The following is a 12,220-nucleotide window of genomic DNA, read 5'->3' on the forward strand; positions in this document are numbered from 1 at the left end:
AAATAAAATTGAAGTATAAATAAACAGTTAGTATATACTTTGATATACTATGTAGTTCAACTATTGTATCCCGCGCTGCAATTTCCGTTATTGCTCGCTCTCCCGCGGGAATATCTTCCTATATACTTTACACCTCAACTATTTCCTCAATAACCGTTTCATAAATATATCATGCATTCAATATTCTATTTTTGTAAATGGAACGGATTTCTCTGATGTTTATTACAACTGAGATATACAAAGACAGTTATCATTGTTAATCCTATTTCATAACTCTTTTGCACACAAATCTGACATAAATTCTAACCGAAGGCAATGAACCCTTCATAAGTCTAAAAAATAGACAAGGTTTTATAAAGAATTAAATATGACTTAAAACACTTTTGTTCGTTATTGTACCACTAGCTGTCGCCAGCGACTCCGCCAGCTCGTTTTTAAAAATAAAACTTAGAAAATAGCCTATGTGTTATTCCAGGCTATGTTCTACGTCTATGGCAAATATCATCAAGATCCGTTGTATCGTTCTGGAGATACTTTCAAACAAACATCCATCCAAACATTCGCATTTATAATATAAGTAAGATTTAAAATTAACGTTCTTTAATCTATTAAGTTCATATAATATTTGCAATATAGAGTGCAAGTTATTGTTATTATAATGAAGCTATTGTCTATTCGAAATAGCATTAGTTGTGAGTGTGGGGGCACTGTTATTGCTACCGTTGTCTGTGCCCCCATGCCACTATCCCTGTGCCCCCACTGGCGTGCCGCGATTGTTCTCCGGATGATGGTATTGTTACAAAAGCGCTAGATTGACTATTATTAAAGATATGCAACCAGCTGAGAGCCTATTCAAATATAAGTTATATTTTGCAAACAAATGTTATGTTTTCATTACTATTATAAAAGAAAGTCGTGTTGTTTACACTATTTATAACTCAAGAACGGCCTTACTGATATGGCTGAAAATTGGTGAGAAGGTAGCTTAGAGCCAGGAGATCCAATTTATGCCTCGAAGAGCTGCTTTTTATTTAACTTACTAATATTATAAATGCGAATGCGTGTTTGAAGATATCTTTAGAACGGCTGAACGGATCTCGATTAAGTTTGAAAGAACACATAGGCTACACTAATTAAGTTTTTTTATATATCCACGCGGACGGAGTCGCGGACGACAGCTAGTTACTAATACTATAGTATTGTTCTGGTTTAAAAGCACCAGATTACCTATATTTATACAAAACACTTTTACTATATTTTAATAAAAACATCTTACATAAAAATTCTCACCTTTCAATGTTAATTACTCTTTCGAAACGTCTTAACCGATTTTTATGAAAATTTTATAATCAATTTTGTTCCGGGACGGAGTCGCGGGCGGCAGTTAGTATAGATATATAATCAAAGCTCTCACATTTTTCTTTGTTATAATGTTATCTTCTTTAAGTCTGTTCCAGAGAGTAATTGTTCCCTACTAATTTAATTTAATTCCTAATTAATTAGAGATAGAGAAGCTGTCCCCTGTCACGAGTAGTCACCGCACTGACGGGGGTCCCTTCAGTTGAAACCAATTTAGCCACAAGATGGCAGCACCCACACAATTACACGGACATTATAGATAAGTGCACTGTACCTTTTTCTTATTGTGTAGCATTATTAGAAAACAAATAAAATTAAGATTTATCAGCAGTACTAAAACCGTCAGAGTTTTAGTATACTGACTGATCGCTAGACGTTCTTACTAATATTGTAAATGCGAATGTTTAGATGGATGTTTGTTTGAAGATATCTCTAGAACGGCTGAACGGATCTCGATGAACTTTGGCATACATATAGAATATAATCTGAAAGAACACATAGGCTACTATTTATGTTTTTTTTTAATATCGGACAGACGGAGTCGCGGTCGACCGCTAGTTATAAAAACAAATTACATACGTCCTTTACTTGATTTCAGTTTTTTTAAGAATTTTATTTTCTAGACAAAAAATTAGTGAAGTTTTAGTACTCTACACCACTCGACTTGTATCTTGCTTCATACACAGTTTAATTGTGCTTAATAGGTCCGTGTTTATTAACTATTAATATTATAAAATATCTCTCCTTTCCATGTTAAATGGAATGAAAACGTTTAATTGCTTTTTGAATGTAACTGACACGCCGTTTCGTAAAACAACGCGTTTTTATGGAAAATATTAAAAAATATCTTTCCATTTTTATTGTCGAATGAATAACAATATCGAAATGAAAATATATTTTTCGGTCGCTGTGAATATTCGTCGTCAACGAACTGCGAATTTATTTGTTTGTTTCCCTTTGGAAAATATTTAATTTTTGATAGTTTAAAGCTACGAAAAGAACAAAATTGTTAAAAAGATGTGCAAATACTGTTTTTAATCACAAATAAAAACATTTTTTCACGTACAATTGCGAAAATTTGAACAACAATAATTATTTAATCGGGAGACCTATAACAATATTACGATTCTACACCGTAATCTAACTAACCGTGGGTTTCTGAGACCCAAATTTTCCATTGAAACATATTCTTATCTCTGTGTTTTCAAAGATAATGACAGGGATGAAGATATGTTTTATAAAGAGATTTTGAACTCAGAAATTTATGGTAAATAAGGTGTAATTAAGAAGATGTTTAAAATCCAATATCAAACAACATTCATATAAAAATATACATATCCAATATCTAGAAAGTTAACTACACAATCAAAACTTTGTCTATTTCTAACAATTAGCCTTACATAATACACGTTACATTGAAAGTCTAGATTCTAGATCTAAACTTCCGTATGAAGATCTAATAAATAACAAAATCTATAGGAAACTTGCAACAGAAAGTCGTGTGCCATTTACTAAAGAAATTTATTACCGACCTTTGTATTGCGTGAAATCACCAGACTACAATGACCCGTGTTTTATATTGAAATGGTAAGAGATTAGGGTTCAAGATATATGGTTGTCTGCATCACTCCAGTTTACAATGACCTGTGTTGTGTCTTGAAATAGTAAGGAACTATGGTTCAACCGTGTTTAGCGTTTGATGTTCCGTAGTTAAGTAAATTGCATAAATATTAAGCAATATGTTAGTAATGTGAAAACGAATGTGAGATATAACCCAAGTATTATATCTTACTAATATTATGACTGTGAATGTTTGAATGGATAGATGTTTGATGGAAGGTATCTCCAGAATGGTTTAATGGATCTCGTTGAAATTTGGCATAGATATAAAACATAGTTTGGAAGGCATAGCCTTCAAATTAAGTTTTTTTATTAATTCCGTGCGAGCGACAGCTATTAACTTCATAAACTCTGCCTTCCCATTTGGGTTACGGGCGTGAGTTGTGGTTATTAACGTGTTTAGTATTCATCTAAAATTTTTCAGGCTTATTTTCAATAGAAAAATTCCATCAAATTAATTTAAAAAGCTTGTGATTGCTGCAGGTCATTGGCCGTAACAAAAATGCAATGAAAATTGTCTGTCAGTTTCATTTCCCAGTAGTACTTCAAATTGTACTGCAGTTTTTTTGTGAATTAAAAGCATTTTAAACGCGGAAGCACGCGAGGTGTCGTGGAATATTGGAATTTCGTGTTAAAATGTTGACTTAATACGAGTTTACACATTTATATCATCAGCTCACTATACGTCCCCACTGAGGCGCTCGGAGCCTACCCTAAGTTAGGAATGACTGGGCCAGAATCAACCACACTGGACTACTGAGGGTTGGGTTCACACATATCTTTGAATTACTTGGCTGATTCGAAGGTTTCTTGCCTTTCTTAAATGCATAGGATATGTCCCTTTTCTTTGCATCTCCTCTCTTGACAAATATCTACCATTCTTACCTTTTATAGATGAAAAGAATTAGAATCGGTCCCCAAACACAACAATTATAATTTACCGATAATTAAAACAAGACTAACATTATGAATGTTATTGTTTAAGATCTAAAATCTTATAAAACCTTTAACTAGATCATGTGTGCAAAGTTCCTATTTCATAATCATATAAAATTAACGAGTCCACACAGATGAAGATGTCTATTGTATAGACAAAGGCGAGTGGCCCATAACTGGGGTTAAGAACCTTTGTTTAGTAACCCGGTCAGGGGTCGGTGCTATTTTTGTGCTATACGACCTCTTTTCACCCCGGACGAGGATTTATTCTATCGAGACTAATGAATAAACTGCTTTAGTGCCGCCATCTTTGATTTACGCGAATTTATATAAATAGTTAGTGTTTTCTGAATGTTCTTACGTTGATTAAATATTTTCAAATAAGAAAACTATTTAACTAATATGAAATGGCATACAGGAAAGCAGCTACTTGAATTCGCCGAAATAGCGAAGCAAGACCTGTCCATTGACATCTGCAATTGCAGATGCGTTACCTACTATTAATCGACGGTGGACGAGACGCACAGAAAGATGATATTCCTAACCTAATGTAAGGTCTTGAACGCATGGATAGACATTTTAATAAAGGTCGTTTCACATTGTACCAACATTTCTTTTAATCATACCAACTGGAAGCTACTTCTAATTTCCTTTGTGCTTTGTTATCAACGTCTCTTTTCTATTCGTTTTATATTTTATTAAAAAGTTTAACTCAAAATTGCCATTGCAATTTTTTACTCTGCTTTTTACATTAAAAAAGCTCAAGTTTTAAATTATACGGAATATTACTTTTAAATGTAGATGTTTCATTCTATTATGCGAGTTAAAACAATTGAATAAAATGCATTTAAATGACAGAAGCATTTCGTTTTAAAGTTTGTTGCATGTTAAACTTTATTTTAATAATAAGACAACTATTTAACAGTGGTAGAGGCCGCTTTAACATCTTCGCACGAATTGTCCCGGCTCGCCCGGTGAAATACCACGACCACATAGAAGACAGGCGTGATGTGGAAGCAATTCCGCGTTTCGTCCGATGAGTGTGCGTCCCGGAGGCGTAATTTAGTCCTGTTTCCCTTGCCATCCTTTTCTTTATAAGGAAAGGATGAGAAGTGGAAGTGGACTTTCCGGATGAGATGATACATGGGAAGGGAAGATATTTTCTTTCTGTGCATCCTCTCCTCCGTCGATTAAAGGTAGGCAAAGCATATGCAATTACGTATGTCTATGGGCAACGGTCACTTCGCTATTTCAGCGATATCATGTGGCCGATCTCTCGTTTGCCACATTATGATATAAAAAAAAACCAAATAGTATTATTTCACAAAGTGAAATATTTAATTTAGATGTTTTTAATAATTTTTGTAATTTAAAAAGGTTAATCTATGATAAACTAGCTGTCGCCACGACTCCGTCCGTAAACAATAAAATAAAAAAAAATATTATAAGCATATACTATAGAAACTTAAAACTTCACAGAACAAAGTCCTTATTTAAATAATATAGTACGCCGCTAACTTGAGTTTATACTTGTAAACTAACAAGTAAACAAGACGATGTTATAACTCAGTAATAAAACGAGATTAGCTTGCAGTGTAAACAGCCATTATTGTAACAGAGCCGCCATTTTGTTTTCTGCGAAGACGCGGAATATTCAAATTAGGTCGGCATTGTCTTGGAACAATTAAACTAATTTGCGAGAGAACGCCAACTTTGACCTTTGAAAGTCTCTGAATGGTAGCACTTTTGTAAATAAGACGAATTTATTTTTGTAACAATAAAGTTTTGAAAGAAACTGGCATTTCAACTTTGTTTTTTTTATGACTTCTAATTAAAAATGATTATGACACTGATATAAATGGATAGGCGATTGTTTGGAAATTACAGCTTTCAATTTGAACGCGTCTGTCACTATTACGTGGCAGTTAAATCTATCTATATCATTAGTTTAAATCCCCACCACTGCTACAGATCACATCAGCGACAAAATGGCGAAAATGAAATGACGAAGAATGGTCTGATTCATGCCACTGAAGGACGATAAAAATCTATTAAGACTAAGGAATAAATAAAATTCAATATAAATATTGTAATAATCATTATTAATACGTAATATTATCATGAAAGTAATTATAATATGGGCGAGTGAAGTAAGGGCGCGGCCACACGTGCGATCAATACCGCGACCGCTGCTCTGTTAGCTCACACATACTATAATATATTTTTGATTATTTTTCTTATAAACCTAGTTATGTATAAAAATAAAAAGTCGGTATATAATACAATCTTATATACTGAAAAAAGGCATATATTTGTACTACCATCTAAATGGAATTCTTTAATGTTTTGAAAACTACAGAGGTTTTGGTAACTAAAAATTGTTTTATCTTAGTACTATGATAAAATTATCTTTATGTTAGTTTATAAGACTAATATTTGTATATCCCATATCATAATCCCAGTCATTATCTTTGACAAAACAGAGATAGCAATATGTTTTAGTCATATATTGGTTACAGGACGATAAAAAGGATAAAAAGTGCTGAACCAATTACAGAATTGAAGAGGCGTGTCCACTTTCAGACGCAATTTTATTTTTTTTTACATCAAAAGGTGGCAAACGAGCGAGTGGCCACCTGAAATCGCTGAAATAGCGAAGTGACCATTGCCCATAGACATACGCATTTGCATATGCGTTGTCTACCTAAAATCGACGGAGGGCCGATTCGTGCGAAGATGTTTAAGCGGACTCTACCACTGTTAAAATGAGAATTAATCTATTTACTATATATTTAGATTGCAAAGAAGCCCTAAACTAAAATACTTATATCAAAGCATGAATTTAAAAAGAGTGTGCAAGTGAAAAGCGATGGGAAATGTGCTGGAAATGTTTTTCATTTGAGAAGGATTTTTCGCCGGCGCCCGCTCTGAAAGCGTAAGCTACCAAATTAAAGGTCTTTCAGCGGCGCTTACACTGGAAATAACTGTGACGTGTAGACTAGTGACGTGACATACTATCGATAACGTATTAAAAATTCTGTTTATTCTAGTATTTATTGGGAGGTTATAAGTTTTCTAATGAAATAGAGATGGACAAGTCATGTACCTAGACAGGTCGGCAACACATGGATGCAAAAAGTGACAAGGTGGATAGGGCCACAAGGCACTAGAGCGAGAGGTCGGCCGTGCCCGAGATGGTCAGATGATATCGCGGCAGTGGCGGGTGCAGAATGGCATGACTTTCTTTTTATTATTATTTTTTATACCCGAACTTCTTTTTAATTTTTTTCTATTACTCATTAATTAATTTTGCCTTTTTTTTCTTTTGTTATTTTTTATTTAACTATATTGTTGCTTTATTAAAATAAATCGATACGCAAATAAGTATGTTCCCCTCACTAGACAACGTTAGAAGTTTGCCGCAAAGGACGTCAAGTGGGCGTCAGTCGTGACGTCACGCCCCTAAACCCGCAGCTTAACAAGTTAACACAACGTTCAGCTCAAGCTTTGTGACGTCATTCGCAGTTTAACACAATCTGTGTACTGACACCCGTGTTAAGTTTAGAATAGATTCAAAGATAAATTTTTAATTAAACTTGTATTAATTTTAATATTATTTTTAAATTGGTTTTTATTTTCATTTGAAAATAAAAACCAATTTAAAAATAATGAAAATGTACAATCAGGAACTTACGCGGTGGTACACTAACTTGTTTTACGTTTATTTAACACTAGCGGTCGCCCGCGACTCTGTCCGCGCGGAATAAAAAAAAAATACGTAGCCTATGTGTTCTTCCAGACTATATTCTACATGCCAAATTTGAGACAGATCCAGTGAGCCGTACCGGAGATACCTTTAAACATTCACACATCCATCCATCCATCTAAACATTAAAATTTATAATATTAGTAAGATATATAATACTATCACAGATATAACGATACAGTTTCCTTATTGTTTTCTTAAGAAACTGTTTTTCCTTTTATTAAATTATTTAGTAAACAGCAATGACACATCTCCAGTGCACCACAAAGGTTGAAGTACATCTCATGCCTGACCTGGATACCTAGATTTGGCTAAAAGCTAAAACCGTCCGCAAAAGCTCAGGTGGACGCGAGAGCTTTTTAATTTCTTCCCCTAGCTGAACAAACATTTAAATATAGAAAAATGTCGAGTTTTCTCTGTGTTAAAGATCTTGTAATTTAGTTTTTTATGAGACGTTATTTTACGAGCATTTTCAAAACAACATTTGTATAAATATCTTCAAATATCGCTTTATAATTACAAAAATATCTTTTAATTTAAACAAAAAACAATCGTGAATAATTTTGGCGTACTAAAGTAAATTTGTTTGGAGAATTAATGACTTTTTTATTAACTTTGTTAGTAATGATACTGTAATATCCCAGTCCTTATATTATTAAAAATATTTACAATTCATACTAATGTTATAAATGCGTGTCTTGGCATGGATGGATGGATAATTGATACAAGTCATCTACAGAATGGATCGACGGATCTGGAAGAACATATTACTTAATAAGTGTTTTTTATACCGAGCAGACGGTGTCGGGGCAAAAGGTTGTGCTAAAGAAGACAAAGTTTCACTTCATTCTGCGTATAATATATAATCTTTAAGGTTAAATCCAACCCTAAATTTTCCGCAGCAAACCCGCAAACTGCCATAAATATCCTCTATAAAGTATTGCCTTCCTTTCCATTTGATAAATCGCCTCCCAATTTTTTTTGTGTGAAGAAAACCTTGAAAATATACGCTTAGTTAAATATAGAATATAAATTATACGAAGTACAGTTTCTCGATCGACTTTTACCGTGTAAAGAAGTATTTGATTAATATAATATTTTAGTAGTTTAACTTAGGTGTGAATGTCATCCAAAGGTTGTATAAGATTAACAAGCTATTTGCTAATACGTTGGTGTAAAATTTGAAAAAACTAAAAGCTAGAAGGCACTTAACTATTTAATATTATAAATATTTAGATGGATAGATGGATGTTTGTTAGAATGTATCTCCAGAACTGCATGGATGTACAACATAGTCTGAAAGAACAGGCAACAGATTAAGTTTTTTTTAACTTTGTACGCGGACGGAGTCGAGGGCGATAGTTGGCTAATACTTTTAATTATTTTTACTACGACACATATTGGTTAATATATCTTTCTTTACGTCGCAATTCTCGTTACTTTAATATAAGGGATGAGGCTTCGACTAAGACCCTCTGACCGGCGACCATCCGTCTTCCAGCTCAATTTATCACGACGCCTTTCTTCACAATTATTTGTCTCGCTCGGCGCTGAAGTAAACCATATCTAGAACCTCAGAAGAGGTAATTGATTGACTATTAATTTCCGTAAACTATATCATAAATGTAATAAAATTCTCGTATGACAAACATACCATACTCCTCCAAAACGGGTTGACCGATTTTTGTGAATTTTTATATGCATATTCAGTAGGTCTAAGAATCGACTACTATCTATTTTTTTATTCCGTACGGACGGAGTCGAGGGGTCAGTTATTTATTTATAAGATTGTAATAATTTTTAAACATTTAGTTTTCTTAGAATATATTAAATAAAAATCTTCAAAATATATTCTCCCAATTGGTTGATGCGAGTTAAAAGTGAGTTTATTAATTAATTTGATGTTAAAATATTATGTATACATAAAAATATTTAAATCGTATGAAGTGGAAAAGTAAAAAGTGGTGCTCTTAAAATATGCATGTGACCTAATTAGGCATAACACGAAATTAAAACTAGGACGTTGAGTATCAGAATAAATGGAGAATCTAGGAAGCTTTGCGATGCTTTTAACCTAAATGATTTCCTTCCTTTTTATTTTCTTTTATAGAAATTATAATAATGAACCTAAGTGATATTTTTGTACTATATTTTTAATAGATTTACTTTAAAACCAATATTATGGATGTAACGGCAATCGAAAACCACATTCTATTTTTTTAAAGGCGAGATTTTTTTGTCTAGTACTTAAAATATTGTTTAGATCAATCTTTAGAATTGAAATCAGTGCTTGTCGAGAGGGCTCTGTATTCGTACTGTTGTACGGAGTGATGAATTCGGGTTTTTAAAAAAAGAAAACCCTTTTTATTAACTTTTAATTATAGAGATTAAGCAAGGTTTTGTTTCACAAACGACAGTAATGATTTAGTAAAGGAAAAGCAACCTTGCCTTCTGAAGGCTGGAGTGAGACTGCTCGCCAGTTTTAATTATAATTACGATAAGCTTTATCTAATGTGTAGTCATTAAGATTTTGTGTGCAGGTAACAAAAAGTTAGTAGAGGGAGTGTATATAACAAAAGAAAAAAAGACGAAGATTTTTTTCAGTGATTTTTTTTGTAAATCGCTCTCTGATATATTTAAACCAGTAATTTAAACAATACTCATAAATATTGTCTTGTGTTGGATTGAGTCATAAATGATCGTTCAAATTTTCAATTAGATAATCTGGAATACTAAAACGTTTTAACGTAACTTATGTTTGTCAAAGCGCTCCTAATAAATTGGATTGGTTAGATTTATAAATCTAAGTAAATTATGTACGTAATATTTGAACCCATATAAATAAAGAAGTAAATGGTTTTATATCATCTACGATATAAATTCGAAGCAACAGTAACGAATCTACTCACAGAATTGTATCATTAACATGGGGATCCATCGAGCCGTTCTGGAGAAATCTTCAAACATCCATCCATTTAAACAATCGCATTTACATTAGTAAGATATAGTTCATAACACAGTAACCACTAACGTTCAAAGCCTACACTAGAAACTTTATCAACGGGATATTTAATGTAGTTTCAAAGCTGTCATGTTGGAACTATCGTATTTCTACTCCGTAGAACAACTTAACAAGTCTCCGGCTTGCGAATGTGCTATTAAAACTTAAAATATTGCTTTCGCTTTGTGGAACCAGATATTATTTTATAAGTTTTTTTAATAAACTCTTAGATTTTATTCCTTTAACAACGTTCAAGAATAAATGATACAGTACAACAAACATAAATGATATACATGTATCAAACGAACTTATATAAGAGTGGATTTCTGAGACCAAAATCAGGGAGACATGTTTTACAAAGAGACTAGATGTCGCCCGAGACTCTGTCCGCGCAAAATTAAACAAAAAAACCTTATTAGTTTGTTTTTCCAGACTATGTTTAATATCTATGCCAAATTCCAGAGAGCTCCATTGAGCCGTACCTGAGATACCTTCAAACAAATGTCCATCCATCTAAAAAATTCGCATTTATATTTTGTTACATTTTGGTCTTAGAAACCCATGGTAACAATGTATTACCGTAGAACTCCTGCGCAGTGACATTTGAATAGATATGGCTATCCCTTTCATTCTCTTGGTCAACAACAGAGATAACAATACGATACATAATACCTAGGTCGTAATCACAATTGCCATTACTGTTTAAGTTAGCGTTAAACATTTTTATGCTAAGTTAAATCACAGGTCTTGTATAAAATTGCATGTACATGGTTAAGTTAGAAATGTATTTTATTCTAGCTCCCGCTACGAGTTTTCTGAGCCTTTGCGCATTTCCAACAGATTAAACTCAAGTCTGAACGTGTGCGGAACTAATGTGGACTGCTTGAAAACGTTAAGCCTCTTCCGACATTTTGTAAAGAAACCACTCGGAAACGGAAATGAGATGCCGTAAATATTTCAAGCGAAATATCCGATATTAAGTCTTTAAATAGATCTTACTAATATTGTAACTGCGAATGTTTGGATGGATGGATGTTTGTTAGTTGGTATCACGAGATCTCGCTGAAATTCGGCATAGATTTCGAAAATAGTCTGGAAAAACCCATAGGCTATTTTTTTAAAACGGAGTTGCGGGCGTTAGCGAGGCATTTATAAAACTTTAACAATCGTTATTCAAGTATAAATCAGAACATTATTGTGTCAAAGTTGGTTTAGAATACAAAGCTATTTGTGGCTTAACCTCAAACTTGGGCGATCACTTAATCTTGAAAGGCATTGTGTGCCACAAAAGCCTTATAAAGTGCCGTATCAAGCCGACTTTCAATGTCTCGCCGGGGTTTGAATTGCTCCCATTGTCGATTGGAATTTTAATATTCGTCGCTACCAAACGCTACCAAACTTTTTATTGGTCTTCGATACAGAGTTTTTGAGTATGTAAACAAGAGTTTTATTTTACTTCAAGCTTAGAAACTATCGAATCTCTTTTACATATAAAAGACAAGAAAATCGTCATATAAATTTGATATTTAAGTTAAAGT

General features: G+C 33.2%; 1 protein-coding gene across 1 annotated transcript in view; it reads right to left on the bottom strand.

Annotated features, from left to right (window-relative positions):
• Window positions 1–12,220, bottom strand: part of LOC106122352 (microtubule-associated protein futsch) — a 105,069-nt gene that overhangs the window by 49,842 nt on the left and 43,007 nt on the right. The gene's annotated exons all lie outside the window — the stretch shown is intronic.

The sequence above is a fragment of the Papilio xuthus genome, unplaced genomic scaffold, assembly GCF_000836235.2.
Source record: "Papilio xuthus unplaced genomic scaffold, Pxut_1.1 DF826923.1, whole genome shotgun sequence".
NCBI classification, from domain to species: domain Eukaryota; kingdom Metazoa; phylum Arthropoda; class Insecta; order Lepidoptera; family Papilionidae; genus Papilio; species Papilio xuthus.